The sequence below is a fragment of the Urocampus carinirostris genome, chromosome 14 (assembly GCF_059441175.1).
Source record: "Urocampus carinirostris isolate Australia breed hairy pipefish chromosome 14, RoL_Ucar_1.0, whole genome shotgun sequence".
NCBI lineage: Eukaryota > Metazoa > Chordata > Actinopteri > Syngnathiformes > Syngnathidae > Urocampus > Urocampus carinirostris.
Window position 1 is genome coordinate 14,530,979 of NC_142362.1, and position 17,960 is coordinate 14,548,938.

Sequence of the window (17,960 nt, forward strand, 5' to 3'; positions counted from 1 at the left end):
GATTTATAAAAACATTTTAAAAAAGCACAAGGCACTCTAAATTAGGAAAGCACAAAGCCTCTTTCAAGCTACAAGCCAAGTTGTCAATCATGTTGAAATTCACAGAAATCGAGCACCTAGCTGATCATTCCATGTATCGAAACGAATGCGAATTATTTTTATCATGGTCGCACGTATTCAATAATGTTTGTCACTTACAATGCTTAGTTTGAACCAAGAACAAATTTAATCATAGACAAAAAAATACATTTAATGATAGAAGTTGATTTTATTCAAGTTGTGATCTTTCCTGCAAAAATAAAATCAAATGTGAAAATGCATTGGCCAAACTTTAACTCACTCAATGCCAGTTGTTTCACTCAAATGAGAAGAGCCTGTGCCAGACTCATTACTGCAGGCCCACAGAAAAAAATTGGTTCTGTAGCTATACAGGCATAGGACACATCAAAAGAAAGCTTCAACCCTCATTTTTCATTAGACATTGTTTCTAGCCTACCACTGTTTAATAAACAACAGTTGAAGATGGCTATGTTTCTTGAAAATACTCGCTTCCAAGAAAACTTCTGAAGAAAACAGGTCATTGTTAAACAATTTATTTCAAACACAACTTTCACTTCTGTGCGTTTTTTTGCATTTGTGATACATTGCATTTCTAAGCAATGCTTTCTATAAAAACAAATGCACTGTTAATGCAAGAACACTGAACTTATGCATAAACAATGCATTAACTTTGTAAGAACCTTTCATGACCTGTTGTTTCCAAAAAGGTGGTCACAGGACATTAATCACAATGGTGGTCGCGTTCCTGTGGGCGTTCACAAAACGTCATCCCTCCTTGCCCTGATAATGACAAAGGGGCTTTGTCAGCTTTTTTTTAAAGAAGCTCTGTTGAATTGTAAACTGTCTGTACTAAGCAATATCTCGCAACTCTCACCAAACTGCTTCACTATGCTTACTCGCCACGGGCTGCCTTCACACTTTCAATTGCCTGATACCGGAAGCAACACTAGAAAGTGGGGGCGTCCTTGATGCATGGACAAAGTTCTGATCAAAGCCACTCCTGCCGTATAATGGTGAATTATTTTACGGAAATAATTCCCAGAGGCTTGATACTTACCGATGAATCGCGCCATACCTTTTTGTTTTTTAGGGCGGCAGTGGCTCAGGAGGTAGAGCGCTCGTTTTGGGATCAAGAGATCGCAGTTCGAATCCCGGCTCCTCCGTGTTACATGTCGAAGTGTCCTTGGGCAAGACACTGAATCCCTAATGCCCCCAATAAGCAGGTTAGCGCCTTACATGGCTGCATGGCCGCTATTGGGAAATGTGAAGCACACTGTAAAGCGCTTTGGGAAGTCTTGACTTGAAAAGTGCTATATAAATGCAGTTCATTTCATTTCATTTAAAATAAAACAAATAAAACATGTTTTTACGCTTTCAAACTCAGGGACATAATTCTGCAAACGTATTTATACGTTCTGGTATTGAATGAGTTAAGAAAAATGGGGCAAGGTTTGCAAAAATGGTAAAGACTGAATTGGAGCTGCTATTTGACTGTAAATGCCCCACGATGCACTTAAGAAGGGGGATGTGGCATTTCAGTGGGAGCGACGTGCCCCCGCCACTCCGAGGCTCGGACCACTCATTACACTAACGAGAGGGGCCATTTCACCTGCCGCAGAGCCCACCCCCACCAAGACTCCCCTTTGCCGCTCCTCCCCCCAACAGCCCCTCTAACAGGAGCCATTCAGCCCAGGCAGGTGGCCGCTTTGCGCGCGTAATTGCTGACAATTTTTGGCAATGAATAAAAATGATCTACATTACTCGTCAAAGGTTGCTCGAGGCAAGTCAAATCTATGGAAGACCTCTTAAGACGGCAGGGAAGAATGGCGCCTATCAAAGGCTGTGCCAGGCTTTTAAGACGGAACGTGATTGTTTCTCCCGGCTGGCTCTGTTAGCCTCTCTCAGCTGCCACAGTCGCGTATTTGCATGTTTATGTCGCCATTAAATGCATGTTTATGCCTCGTCTTGGAAATGCAACAAGAAAGCAAAAAAGAGAAGAAATAAAAATCTAAATGTATATCGATATTAAAAAGCTTTTCCACATACTCAACCAGGGGTCAGAAACCTTTTTGAGCCAAAGAGACTTAAAAGTAAAAATATTTAGATGTTTTTTTCTAGTGGGAGAGCCACATCATTTACAGGGTGTCTCAAAAAATGTACTCACTCTTAGAATGACGAGAAAACCTTTATTTATGAACATAGAGTGAAGTGATAGCATCGAATACATGAGACAAATGTAATTGAAAAATCATGTTCGCAAATGTTCAAAGTGATGGGCATTATTGTCCAGACAACGCTGATAACGCCTGTGTAAATGTTTTTGAGACACCCTGTATTTTAAGACAAAATTCAACTAACCCACTAAACCCGCTCTCCAGACAAAAGCAATTTATTCAGCACATTTTATTTCACTGTTGTTCGTTTGATGGTTTCGTAAAATCTATGATATAGTAATAAGGCCAAAGCCTGTGTCTTCACTCCCAAAAAATATACCACTTAAAACTTGACTCCCTCTCTGTCATTTAAGAGTGTTGAGGCTCATTTTTGTCCTAAATAATGGTTTCAAAACAAGGTGAAAGTAAAGTTAATTTGTAAAACGAGGATACCAACGTATTTACCTTCATTGCTGGGCAAAGGAGAAAGTGCGTGCTGTTTTGTGGATAGCTGCGCCCATTTTTACCACTCACACAAATCGCTCTACGTGCTTTGCTAGAACTACTGGGTAAAACGTTTGTTTAGGGTTAAAGTTCGTTATTGGAGTTCTCACCATAAAGTGTCTCAACAGTGAATCATAATTGTTTAATGAACTTCCATATAAAGGATCTTTTAATGATTTACAGCCAAAACCGGGTCAGCTAATGTGACCCCCTGACTCTAAACTAGTCAAATTTGTGCCCTACATATACTGAAATGAGACTCACAAGCATCAGTACTGTCTATGATTCCCTTTTATGACAATTGTCTTGGCAGGAAGCAATTCAATAAATCTTGCACAAGTCCCATTTTATCTCTGAGCCACATGTACTCATGAAACGGGCCAAATATGGGTCGCGAGCCATAGGTTCCTGATCCCTCTAACAATAGGAACCCTTTTGTAATATAGTAATGTATGTATGAAATTCGAGTAATACGTTATTCTAGCTTCAAGTTATTTTGCCAATTAATACATTTTTAAATTAAAAGAATTAGGTCAAATTATTATTCAAAACTGTTTATAATAATACAGTGGTACAGAGATCCCTCTGTGTTCACGTTTAATGGGGATCAGAACCACCTGCAAAAAGTAAAATTCTGAGTAGTGTCTCACCCTTTTTTTAATTTTTTAATTTTTATTAGAGCAGACTTTTTCTTAAGGGAACCTAACAATAATAACAGCAAGTCAAGGAATCCAGTACTTTTTTTCTCATTGTATTGACATTTTTCATAACGGAGGATTACCTATCTATTGATGCTTTCATTCAAAAGGAGTACCTCATAGACATAGAATTAAAAAGTTAAGGTAAGACAAAAGTTATTTTCTATGCTGCAGTTTATACATTGCTTTTTTTCTTTGAATAAAATGTAGGTTCATTTATTTGTAAATCTGGAATATGCCTAACCCGAAAGGAACCTTACCGCATGTCACTGACAGTCTTTGAATTTATTTAGTGTTGTGCGGGTGCTTGAAATTATTAAAAATGCATGAATTTTGATGTTGTGTTTGTAAGGTTTAAAAAGTGCTTGAGTTTTGGGTGAAGTGCTTGGAAATGCTTGAAATTCTTGGCAGTTTAACTCAATAAACTACACATTAAAATTAACTTTAGAAGAATTGACTTTCTTTGGCGTGCACCCTCCTCAATTACATTTTTAGTGTAAATGGGATCAATAATAATGATAAGAATAATGGCAATAAATAATTATCGTTATTAACAATATTATAATGTATTAGGCGACACGGCAGCTGAGTGTTTAGCGCGTCCACGTCACTGGTCTGAGGTCATTGGATAAAATCCAGCTACCAGCCTTCCTGTGTGGAGTTTACATGTTCTCCCCGTGTTTGTGTGGGTTTCCTCCAGGCACTCTGGTTTCCTCCCACATTCCAAAAAACGTGCATGTCAGGTTAATCGTACGATTCAAATTGTCCATAGGTGTTTATAAGCGAGGGAGTTGTCCGTTTCTCTGTGCCTTACGATTGGCTGGCAACTAGTTCAGGATGTCCCCTGCCCTCTGCCTGGAGATGGCTGGGATGGGCTCCAATGCCCCTGCAATCCTAGTAATGATAAGTGGTGCAGATACTAGATGGATATATTATATATTATTTCTTCTTTTAGTGGTTATGGAGACTTTGAAAGTCCTTAAAAGTGCTTGAATTTGGCTCGGAAAAATGTGTGCAAACCATGAATGGCAAAATCCTCAAAACGGAATGCAAATTTCTCTCATAAGAAACTCGTAATACTCCAGCAGCATTGAGTCAAACTCTGGTATATTTCCATCTACATATTATCCGTTCTCACTAACGATACTGCAGTGGTGTTTGCAGGAAGACGTTTCCATGGCTTTTGTTCGTACGAATGGTCACACAAACAACAATAATGGTAAGGCAACCCGTTGGGGGTGCTCAGCGGTGGCGAACGTTTGCGTTTGACCCTGCGGACCGGCTTGCCTTTTATTAACACCTGCCTGTTAGAGGAGCGCCGCACTGATGAGGGAAACCCGGAGCCAGTTCAGAGCGTGTCAGTCGCCGTTTGCTGTTTCCATTTCACACATGATTAATCTTTCTGTGAAGACTTGGGCCGGGCGGTCAGGCGGAGTGTCTTCCCGTGCACCGCTCCCGCTGGCTGCACTCTGGCCGCCTGACTAAAAGGCCTTTAGAATTCCTGCAGAGAGAGATGCGGCCCGAGTGAATGCAGCTGGCTGGGGGTCAGCGTGTGGAGCTTTTTGCTGCCATTGTGTAATTGAGGCTCTGGCAAGGTTTTTTTCTATCTGTTTTTTTTTTTTCAAAAGGCAGTGTGATTGTGAAGTACGCTAAGGGTTCGGGGAGGGAAAAGGAGGCAAGGGGAGTGTTTCCAGGGTGGAGGAGTTTTCATATGAAGAGGCAGGTCAAGTTGACAGGAACAATAAAAACGCGTCGGGCTAATTTCTGTGATCCGGATCGACAATAATGGGCTCTATTTCTTTACAGCAACTTTTCTATTCGGGGTCCTCCCATTCTCCTCCCTTTTCCGCCTCCACATTCTGTCAAGAAGCAGACTTGAGTCCGCTCCTAAGTGCCGCGCTTTTTATTCGACGAATGGTCGATTGCAGTCGTGGCAAACGGGCAGCGTGCTGCCAGAACCGGCCAGTTACTGCATCCTAGGTACAGGATATGCTACCAGTAATTTTTAAATTAAAGTCCTAGAACTGGCAGTCAAAATGAGTATGCTGCCAGTTGGAATTGTTCAAGGTGTCCTTAAAAAGTTTCAAATTAATCATGACTTGAGGAGAGTTGTTTCACATGCCTTGTGGCGGTTTTCTTTTATTTTATGATGAAAATGGCGAAATACAATACAAATTCTGACCCAAACTCTCAAAAATATTTTTTAAAAAAAGGGCTTATTTGAGCACGTCTAAGAATTTAACATACCTGCACGCACAACAAAAGGAGCTGCAATGATGATTTCAGTCAGAAGATGGCGTCAGCCAGTGCAATATTTTGAAGTTGCGGACACCCCTCTTAAAGGTCCAATTGTAATATTTGACCACTAGTTATTTCTATATGGTTTGGTTTGGTTTCGAATATCAGTGCTAGAAGGCACAAAGAAGAATACAAACTACAGCGACTCAACAAAATGATTTCCCCTCACTTTTTTTGCCTAGCCTTTTGCAAAGAATTTCATTTAAAAAAAAGGAAAAGAAAAACCCTAATGAAGTGGATGAGCTAAATGCAGACATCCAGATTCATCTTTATAAGACGTATTGATATCACACTCAACCATACTTTTGGGAGTGTCTCTTCTCTGCATTAACGTCTAACAGCAACAAAAACCTCAGAATAAGTCATAAGGTATACATTTTTACAGTTTCTTACAATATAATTTAGAAGCTATGAAAGAGGGGAAAACAATCGATAGGTATGTTTTTTAGTTTTGTGCACTCATTTAGGGTGGTAATGACCCTGAGAATGTCCCTGAGCCTTTTTGTCGTTGTACGTGCGCTTAAAGTGGATGTATGTGTGTGCATGTATTTGTCATATTTAGTCTATATTTGCATAGACAATTGCCCATTTCTGCTTGTTTTACACTCCTAGCTGACTCAAGTAGTCAGGAAACCAGCAGAGGTGAAAGGTAGAATTAGCAATCACTGATAATCCTAAATCCTCTCCTGGAACTAAGATTCCCTCACACATTAGTGAAATCCACTCATTCTCACTATACTGACAATTTCCCTTCGGGGATGAATAAAGTATCTCTCTCTCTCTCTCTCTCTCTTTCTCTCTTTCTCTTTCTCTTTCTCTTTCTCTTTCTCTTTCTCTTTCTCTTTCTCTTTCTTTTTTAATTCATTCTAAGTAATGCAGCACTCTCACACAATGCTGAATTGCTCTAACCCACTCACCTTTTTTGGTCATACAATTCAATTCGTCTACCACTTACTGCTGAAAATTAAATGCTCACACTTCCTAATGCAATGGTCTGAGACACTGTAAGTTGTAATCACACACACGCCTCTGACACAATACTGAATTCAACTTATATCGATGAAAGAAGTGTTTTCAAACACAGTACTGAATTTCCCCTTGCACAAACTACATTTATTGCTAATATTTTTGCTCTTGGACAACACATACTAATGAAACTCAAAGGCTCTCATTGTGCACTGATAACACCGAATTTTCAATTATTCAAATTAATGCAACACGCACAATGCTGAAGTACTCTTATAATGATTAAAGAAGCGCCTTCACACCACACCACAGACGTTTAATTTGTCGACAACGTACTGCTGAAAATTAAATGATCCCACTGCCTTCTGCATTGCTATTAGACACTTTCATTTTTAATCACATTTACTGTCCTCACAAAATACTGAATCATGCTCATATCAATGGGAGAAGAGCTTTCAAACACACTACAGCCTTTCCTCTTTTTGCACAAACAACATTTTTTGCTAATAAACACACACTAATGAAACTTAGATATTTTCCGTGACCACTGAAATGCTCCCACACAAGTGAAATACTGGTTGCATTCATGTGCCTTGCCCGAGACAATGTACACACACATGCAAATGCTGTCACATAATATTGAATTACTCTTATATTGACTAAAGAAAGACTCTCACACTAACTACAGAGACAAATTACTTTTTACAGTGTGGTCAGCACACACTAGTAAACTGAAAAAAACTCACTTCCCATTGAAATGAACAATTCTACCTTTCACTCTTCTGTAGCAGACAATATCAATTAACTTTCATACTAGTGAAGAAGCCTTCTCACTAGTGTTGGGCAAGTTACTTTAAAAAAGTTATTGGTTACAGTTACTCACTACTTTTTCCAAAAAGTAACTGAGTTACTCTATAGTAAAAGTAACTTGTTACCCGGTAAAGTAACTATTTCCGTTATTTTAAAACTAAGTTGTATGTCAAAGAATTTGATATTTTCTAAGCAGCATTTGGTTGAATAGAGAAGAACAGTCTGGTAGTTGTGTTTAAAAATGTTGAAATATTGCACATCACCCGCCACAGCTTTATCCTACACTTGAAATGCAACAAAAATAAACAATTCAATACAATAACTATCAGCAGTAACAATATGAATAGAGTTTATTAACTTCAACTTGAATGGTCCGTTGTACGGATGGGAATTCCGATTCTTTTTAGAGAACCAGCTTTTTTGGCTCCAAATGGCTCTTCGGGTTCTTTTTTTTGTTTTAATTAATTTGTTACCGGGCAGCACGGCGGCGCAGTGGTTAGCGCATGTGCGGCACAGTTCATGTCTTGGGATTCTCCTGTGTGGGTTCAAATCCAGCTCCAGACTTCCTGTGCGGAGTTTGTATGTTCTCCCCGTGCTTGCGTGGGTTTCCTCCGGGCACTCCGGTTTCCTCCCACATTCCAAAAACATGCATTTCAGGTGAATTGGCCAGTCCAAATTGTCCCTAGGTGTGAATGAGCGAGTGAGTTGTCTGTCCCCATGTGCCCTGCCATTGGCTGGCAACCAGTTCAGGGTGTCCCCAGCCCACTGCCCGATGATTGCTGGGATGGGCTCCAGCACCCCCGCGACCCTACTGAGGATAAGCGGTGTAGCTAATGAGATGAGATGAGATAATTTGTTACCATTTGCCATTTAATATCATAAATGACTTAAAAAGGGAAAAAAAGAACACTTAAACGTTAACACAGAAAAACACAGGAAACATGAATTAAAATATTTATAAATGTACGAAGAAAAAGATTAAAAAACAAAACAATTTTAACCTTTTTAATACCCAACAAACTCAAAGTCAACAGCACAGAATCCCTGAAAAAATGCATTTTGACCAATCACAAGAAAAAAATAGCGTCTCAAACCGGCTCTCGACTGATGGGTACTCGGCGCCCACTTCCAAGAGCCAGCTCATAGAGACGTTTCATTGGTGAACGACATGAATCGGTTGCGATGCAGCCCTCAATCGCCTTTTCTTTCGGGGTATTAGTAAATACTGTATTTGTAATTGCTATCTAACTATATGGTAGTCGCTATACGTATTGAATGGTGACATAATCTCAAAAGATGTGACGTAAGGAATTCGGAGGAGGAAAAAAAACGAGCATCAGGTGTGCGGGGGACACGTCACCGTTGGCGTTCTGCAGCCAAAGTAACGTCCAGCTTTTGACGGTCAAAAACGACAACGGCGTTGTAACGGCGGAAAAAGTAATAAGTTAGATTACAACGTTACTGAAAAAATAACACCGTTATTTTGTCATGATTACTGATGTGAGGCACCTGTGCCCGCTCCTTTCGCGCCAACTGCCTCGGACTCTGATTGGCTCCCTGTCCCTATTTAAATCCACTCCTTTCTGTTACCTGTTGTCAGTCTGTCTGTGAACCTCAGTTTACTCTAGGCAAGCTTTTCAACCCTGACTCACTCCTGTTATGGCTCCCGTCTGTTTCCCGGCTTCGACCCATTTCTTGATCTCGACCACGTTTTTTGCTCTCCTGTCCCAGCTACTGACCTGTTTTTTCCGCTCCCGGCACCACCATCGCTCACCACGGAAGTACCTATTCCGCGTTCAGAGCGACCTGCTCCCCGCGTCCAGCGATCACCGGATCGTGTGTGCAATCCTTTCCATTCTTCCCAATAAAACTGAGAGAAACGTACGCAAGTGGGTCCTGTCTCTGTTCTGGTCCTGACATATTCCCAACAATGCTTCTCACAACACACTACTGAAATGCTGCCATGCATACTGCTAAAACCCTGTACATGTTCCCCAAATGCTTTTTTCGAAACAATTTATTTTTTTAATTCTCACACATGCATTCCTAAAACACTTTCCCACACTATTAAAACACTTTCATACACTTGTATATTTTAAATTACGAGCAAGCATTCATTTGTTAGTTCATTAGTGAATGTTTGCTAATATGCTCTAAGGTCAGTGTCACTTATATACCCCAAAACAACATCCTTCCTCAGAAATTTTTAACAGCCTGCAAAACTTCATTAGGCACATCTAGCATATGGTCCCCATTTTCCAACAACATTTTCTCAATTCCATACAATATCAAAGAGAGTGAAGGCCCTAAATATCAAAACGGCAAATATAAGTATGTTCAAAGCAAATAGTCATTAATACCATCTGGTGATGCTCCGTAAATCACAAAAGTAGGGGAGGGACTATTCTCGAGACTAGTACATTGCACATACTGTATTGGGTTTTGGTGCCACATGTTTCTCACAACTGTAGCATTGGTGGCATGGTTTGCAAGTGACACTTGGTAGCTCGGAAATCCCCTCAGACTACAAAGACTTTGTCCAAAGATGATCAATAAAAGAAATATTTGTTTTTTCGAATGTGCTTGTACCATAATCATTACGTAATTGCATGTATTCAATGCTATAATTTGCCTTTGTTCTAAAACCATAAAACGCTTGACTTGGCTAATGCTAACATAGCTTAGTCTCCTGCTCTCCGCCTTTTGGTTTTGGTTTTTATTTGTAGTAATTTGACAATAAATTAAATTAGTCTATAATGTGGATTGCAAAATGACACAAAACCGTGTATGTTTGCGTCACTGACATCCAAAGGCGCGTTCGCCCCACAAGCTAGTGTATTCAAAGTACGCTTGAATATACTTTGACACTTAAGTTGGGTGGCAGACTTAATAGCAGACAAGTTCACAAACATTATTTTCACTTTTCAAAGATTTTAATGAACGCCTCTAGATTTTGTTTATTGGATTTATTTTGTTTGATTTCAAACCAGTTTAATATTATACTTTCACGTATTGCACTTTTAAATCACGTCTTCTGTCTGTACCAGGGTTGAGCAAACGACAGCCCGCGGGCCACACATGGCCCATCAGGCTTTTTGGTCCGGCCTATCAAACGATAATAGCAAACATATCATTCTAGTTTATCTAATCATTAGCTGCACCGCTTATCCTCAGTAGGGTCGCGGGGGGTGCTTGAGCCCATCTCAGCAATCATCGGGCAGTAGGCAGGGGACACCCTGAACTGGTTGCCAGCCAATCGCAGGGCACACAGGGACAGACAACTCGATCGCTCATTCACACCTAGGGACAATTTGGACCGGCCAATCCACTTGAAATGCATGTCTTTGGAATGTGGGAGGAAACCGGAGTGCCCGGAGGAAACCCACGCAAGCACGGGGAGAACATACAAACTCCGCACAGGAAGTCCGGTAGCTGGATTTGAACCCACACAGGAGGTTCCCAAGACCTTAGAACTGTGCCGCACACGCGCTAACCACTGCGCCGCTGTGCTGCTCATTCTAGTTTATGAAATGGTTAAAAAGTACTACTAAATTGTTGATGTTGTGGTTGTTTTGATGGCACCATTGTCCCCAATGTTGCTTCCTGTATTTAGCTGGCTACATTTCTTTGTATACTAGCTATTTTTTCTATCATGTATCTATTTTTTTACCAATAAATATAGCAGCTTTCACGAAAAAATATATCTAATTAGGCTCTATCGCATTTTGATTTTTTAAATGAATATTATCACACGAAGTGTATAAACAAGGGACATATTGTATGTCTTTGCTTAAATTATGGGTGTTTTAAAACCAATTTATGTCAAGAATCGGAACAGGATCAGGACCCAAATGTGTGTCGTTTCTCACGCAAACCTTTTATTTTACGGGAAATGGGGAGTCATGCACGTTAGGCAGCAGTCTGGCGTGGAATGATAGGAAGCCAGAGGCCGACGAGATCGATATCAATTGCCCGAGCAGATATTGGACAGATGGGGTCGATACCAGACAGGACAGGATATCGAAAATAAACAGAACAGACTAGTCGGGAACGAAACTGGAAACCGATATTAAACAACGGGACAGACATGATTGATATCAAAACAGGATATCAAAATTAAACAGGACAAACTAGACTGGAACCAAACTGGAAAATGATATTAAACAGGACAAAATAAACGGGAACAATACCGGACAGGAAAAACCAACAGGAAACAGGACGAGTCAAAACCCTCGTCTTGCGGGGAAGAGATTCATTGATGGACTGACCAAGGAAGAGTGGGAGCACTGAGCTTAAATAGACCGAAAGCCAATCTGTCAACAAGCCGTAGCTGGTGCCACACGGACGGGGCCAATTGGGCGCCATGGCAACCGTGACTATCTAAATCAATTGTCTATTTATAACCAAATATAAGACTAATTATACTGTGTGTTCCTGACTATAAGACAGACCTAAAAACTAATTCAGTCAAATACTTAAAAATACAGTATGTTTGGAAATGCATAGTTACAATGAAATTATACTACATACGGTATCAGTTCCGCTTTTGAAAAAACATATAGAGTGGTCTTCGAGTGCACTCTTTTGGTTATCATGTTTATTGTTTGGTGCTAAAAGGACACAAAGGAGAAGCGCAGAACTTTCAAGGCAGCTCATTTGCCAACTTTGGAACACTCATTGCAAATCTTTTTTTGTCATTGCTTTGGATGATAATTGTCCATAAGTTTGAAATCTATCGTGATTACATTAATGAACTTTTTTTTATGGTGACATTAGAAAATTACCTACTCATGTTTTAATTGTTGCTAAATGTGACTGCATATGTAACTGTTGGGCCTTTGAAAAAAATATCAAGTGGTCTTTTAGTGCCCTGTCGTAGTTAACAGGTTTAATGTTTGTTGATACAATAATTTTTGTGGCGAAATCAGATGTCATAATATTTAATTATGTTCTGTAAAATAAACCTTTTATTCAAATGTATTTTCTATGCAACCTTAGCTCTTATTGTGTTTTTTTTTTCCATTACCTATTATCTGTTTTCCTCATGAATTGCAGAGGGATCGGATTTGAAACTTTTATCTGGTACATACAAAAAAATCCAATCTGTCATGATTACTGATGTGACTCACTGGTGCCTGCTCATTTGGCGCCACCCACTGCGGGTTCCGATTGGCTCCCTGTCACTATTTGAACCCTGTCCTGCCAGTCCCCTGTTGTCAGTCCGTCTGCGAACCTCAGTATATATACTAAGCAAGCCTTTTTCGACTCTGACTCCCACTGTCTCCCGGCTACGACCCATTTTGCTCCTGACCACGTCTGTTCTCCCGTCCCGGCTTACAACCTCTTTTTGTCCCCGATTACGTCTACTCTCCCATTCTGGCTTACGACTCGCTTCCGACCCCGATCACGCCTTGCTCTTCCAGTCCCGGCTCCCGACCCGTTTTTTCGTCCCTGACACTGCCATAGCTCGCTACGGAAGATCCACTTCCGTGTTCGTATCACAATCCGAGTACGAGAGGGACTTGCATCCTGCGTCCAGCGAACACCGGATTGTGGGCGCAGCCCTTCCTCTTCCCTTCAATAAAACTTGTGAGAAACGTAACGCAACTGGGTCCTGTTTCCGTTCTGGTCCTGACACAATCAATAACATTTTTTTTCGTCCTGGTTCAGCCTCTCTGACAAATATTCTAATCCAAGGCAGCCTGCCACTCCAAAATTTGCCCAACCAATGTACAACGTGACTTGAATGGGCTTATTACTTAAGCCCAAATAATACTGTGTATTCCATACGTAGGGCGAAAATGTACTGTACCAGGTATCATCAATTTGCCCTGAGCATCAATCTTGTAACGTTTACCTAACTACAAAAGTTTCCCTTTCCAATTGCTTTGTTCATTTTTATTATAACAACACAGACATTCACCTGTGGTTGTTAAAACGCTGCTTACACGAAACCCTTTGTGCCCGTCAGCCAGAGGGAGGCGGTAAAGAAGTCATAAATCAAATGATTCACATATTTTGCAACGGCGAGCTTCCGTCAGAAGAGTTTGTGGATGTTTTCTTCTTTTTTTCTTCCCGTGTGAGATATGCAATAAATCAGTGTTTTAAACACCGTATACAGCTGCAGGGGTCTCCAGGACGCCATGATGAACAATGTTGACATCAAAGCGTTGTTGTTTGACAAGTGATGAGTCACTTCCCTTGTCCAGAGAGGGGCTCACACCTGTATGGAGATGATTACAGGTAGATCTGGCTGGCCCTAATTGTACAATAAACGTTTGCTCTCAGCCCTAATGGCAGCCGGTCTAGAGCAGAGACGCCAGACTGCCATTTGCCTGTCGCCAAGCTCCCGTGTGTGATTTTTTTTTCTCCCCACAAGCACAGTTGAGATGATGATATGGTTACAGACTATTCAAAGCAAACAGCTAGACAAATTGCAATCTCAGCTCTAATGTGTGATGGGGGAAAAAAAAAAAAAAGGTATTCACAGAATGAAGCAAATAAGCCAATTTTACCTGTTGCGTGAAAGACTGGCATTCATTTTATTCATTGGGCTTTTTAAGGAAACGTTTGCATTTGAATGTGTTTTAATTCATTTATTTGATCATTTATTTAATTGAACTTAAAGCATTAGTTTTTTGAGATCGCGTTATAAAGTTGAGGTATCATTTGAGGAATAGTTGACTGAAACCAACAACTAACACACAGAAATGGTCAAGTCAAGTCATGTTTATATGTACAGCCCTTAATCACAAAGTGTCTCAAAGGGCTGCAAAGACCATTGCAAACTACAGACTATTATTATACTATCCCCTGATCTAAAACCTTCATGAGGGCAAGGAAAAACTCAACCTCAACATGAGGAAAATGAAGAAACCAATGACAACAACTTGTTCTACTTCATGCACACTTCACCATATCATCATTATTATTTCTAAAACGGGTTTCTTATTTTTCAGGTATCATTTTGGAGAAACGAAAGGCCGTCAGCGTTTTCACATCTTCTCCATTGCATTCTGTAAGTGTATTTTTCTGTTGCCCATGAACAGACCTTACTTAAGATGACTGGATGATATGTATTAACAAAAATGATTATATAATGCAACACAAATTTCATCAATTTCGTCACAAGGTAAGGTTTTATTTTCCAAATCAACTTAGCATACAAACCTGACCTGATGGAGAGAAAGAGGCGCTATGTCCTGATTCGCAGTGCAAGAATACCATATATCAGTTGTAGAAGTCTAGAAGTTTCCAAAAGGAATTTTACTTTTAAAATTTAACTGGCAGAATTTATTTTATTTACCTTAAATGTGCTTTTATCTAGAATAGATGGTAGAATAAGAAAATCATTTTTAAAAAGATAATTTCTATATGTCATCAGAGACATCAATATTGCTCATTTGAATTATTTTTCTTATTTTACTTGAAAAACTAGGAGAAATGTATATTTCACTAGAAAAAGAAGGTGTACAAATAAGAAAAAATGCTTAATAGGAGCATAATCACCCGTTATCTGTCACAGCAAATAGTTTTTATAAAAGAAAATTCTTCTGTAAAACAGGTGAAAACTATTTTTCACTTGAAAACAGCATAGAAAAAAAGAGATACTGTAATTCTTAGAAATACAAAGGGCTGAAAGAGTCTATTCCCAAATGTTAATAAACAATCAATTTAAGCTTACAGAACAATCAAATAGATACAGACTTTTCATATTACTAATTGTCAAAATACTTATCATTTGTTTTTCAGTACCTTAACTTTCTATACTTTTGTAGTTCCCTTTGAGACGGATTTATTTCGTTTTTGTGAGCTTTGCTTTTCCAAATCAAACCATTTGAAAACATCTGTTGGTTTTTTTATTCTTAAGGAAACCATAGGAAGTTGGCTGATTGGTTTAAATAATAGTTCAAGGTAGTCCCAATTTAAAAATATATATAAACCCTAAATTTATTTCTGACTCAAGCTTGTTTTTTTAGCAAAGGTTAAAGTTAAATGGGTTTGCAAAATAAGGCTATATTCTGATTAATTCTGCAATGAGTAGTTCAACGTTGTCGCCAAAACTCGATCATAGAAATAGTTGACAATGAATTCCATTGTCGACTACTGTCGCCAGACACGGATTTCTGAGAATGCAAGGCATCTTACATGATTACAATACAGTATCTTCTCATGGTTTCTTCATATTCCTCATGTTGAGGTTTTTGAGTTTTTCCTTGCCCTCATGAAGGTCTTAGATCAGGGGATGGTGTAATAATAGTTTGTAACAATAGTCTGTAGTTTGCAATAATCTGTGGTCTGTGCAGCCCTTTGAGACTCTTTGTGATTAAGGGCTGTACACATAAACATGACTTGACTTGACTATTTGCTGAAGTCACTCATGCCTAATAGTGTCTCTGTCTTGTCACATACAGAAATGACGACGTCAGCATCAAGTATGGTTACTAAAACTTTTAAAGTTTGGTAGCTTTTTAGCCTGGCTACAGCGGATAAAAAAGCTACTCGCAAACCCAGTGTATGATGGCATAACTTGAGAATGCACGAACGCTGCATGCCGGAAAGTTGAACGAAACTGAGTCTGACTCGCCTCGCTATATATGTTATGTTTCGCTATAAAAGGGAGCTTGAGCATTATGACAGACTGTTCCCGTCAAATGTGTTTGAAATTAAATTCTGTTTTTAAAACCGTTTTATTTCAAACTGTTGAGAATTGTAAAATACTTTTTTTTACAGTCTTTGCAGTTGACCTCTAAATGTACTTTACAAAATGCACATATTTGTTTTAGTTGATTAATTGTTGTTTGATCATTCGACTAATCATTTCAATAGTTTGTGACTAGTCATCTAACAAAACTGTCCTTCGTTGCCCCCCTTAGTTTGATGGATTTTTAAAGTCAATATCCCACAAATACCAGAAATTGTATTTTCCATTCAACTTTGGTTTTAAATCATCCACCACCGAAGTGCTCTCAGGTTCCAGCGCTTTTTTTTCCAAATGCTGATTGGCCAAGTGCATGTGCAACCGTCCAAATGTATCTTGGAAATTTTTAGGGAGTTCGCAATTTGTCAGATATTAAAGAAGCTCCAAAATGTCCCCATATCTGAACAAGCATCATCCAGAAGCCGCATTGCAAGCTGCCCTTGTTTGGAGAAGAATGCGTGGTATTAGCTTTAGGAAAGCATCATTAACGGAAGGATCAGACGAGGAGCAAGGCCTGCTTTTATCCCCAGGTTCTCTGCTGGAGACGGTACATCATTTAGCGTAGAGAGGAGCACATGGCTCCAATCCTATATGGCGCATGTGTATGAGAACGCATCCATGTGCATGTTTGAAGTCTGTCTCCGAGGCGACTCCACGCTCATTTGGGTGCAGGCGTAATTGCGACGTTGAGATCAAAGACCCGCTCGCTCAGTGATGTTCCAGAGGAGACTTTAGCGCCGAGGCCTCTCTTCTGTGCAACAGGGGCCCGCCCGCTGCTCGCCGAACCCCCTCTCCCCCCCCGGCCCTGCGCTGCCCCTGCACATCCCTGCTCGTAAAAAATGATTAAGGCGCCATTTGTCATGTGTTTATGACTGAGAGGCATTGCGTGATAGGGAATGGCATCTACAAGAGTCTATCGAGAGGCTTTCTTCTCGCTCCGTCTGCAGACATTTCCCTATAACGGAATTTGTTTGGGAAAGAGGGCTCGTTAAATCAGTGATGATGTGGTGACTGCTGCCCCGCCAGCCTTGGCATGTTTTCACTCGTCAGTTATGATATTGTATATTTTACAATGCGTCTTAATCTTCGGGGAGAAGCCCCTGTTCACCACAAGATTCTGTTTCGGAATTTGTGATATTGGAAAACCCTTTGCACACTTATTACAACACACAATTTGACTTAAAGCCCCAGTGTGTATTATAAAGCAAACCCTCGTGGTGTAAAGCACTTTGTTTATATGAAAGACAATTGATTCAAACAATAAGGAAAAATACATGTACAATGTCATTCAAATTAATTCTTTTAGAGGTGCAGTGTGTGTTGTTTAACCACTAGATGCCCCTGCATTGTGTAGTGCACCTGAAAAAACGCACAAGGAAAAATACAAATTACCGAGACTCAAACTTTTTTCTTCTTTTTCTCTTGGTCTTACTTTGGTGTCCACACAGTTGTCAGCAAAAAGGAAAATAGAAATTAAGAAATGGTTGGCATTTCTCGAACCCCAAGAGTTTAACCTTCCCTAAAGATATTTGGAATGGCGCATTTGAGTGATTGGTGACATCGTACAGACACCGTGTCCGTACGTGTCTGAGACACGTATTTGCTTCTTTGCTAGCCGTCGGAATGTTGAGGGGTTAATTAGTTTGACTGTTTTGTTGACGTTCCCACTGTAGCGCCTTATAGTCTCCTGTGCGCCTTATGTATAGAAAATATAGGACACAAAAACTATTTTTGGGGGGTGCGCCTTATAACCCGGTGTGCCTTATAGTC

The 17,960-nt window shown here is 40.0% G+C and overlaps 1 protein-coding gene across 2 annotated transcripts in view; it reads left to right on the plus strand.

Moving 5' to 3' along the window:
- LOC148352734 (uncharacterized) overlaps window positions 1-17,960 on the plus strand; it is an 87,953-nt gene that overhangs the window by 41,226 nt on the left and 28,767 nt on the right. The window contains exon 5 of one of the 2 annotated variants that reach the window (XM_088352839.1): window positions 14,449-14,507. The exons of the other annotated variant lie outside the window; for it this stretch is intronic. The gene's annotated coding sequence lies outside the window, so the exon portion shown is untranslated. The remainder of the gene's footprint in view (window positions 1-14,448; window positions 14,508-17,960) is intronic. 2 annotated transcript variants of the gene reach the window in all.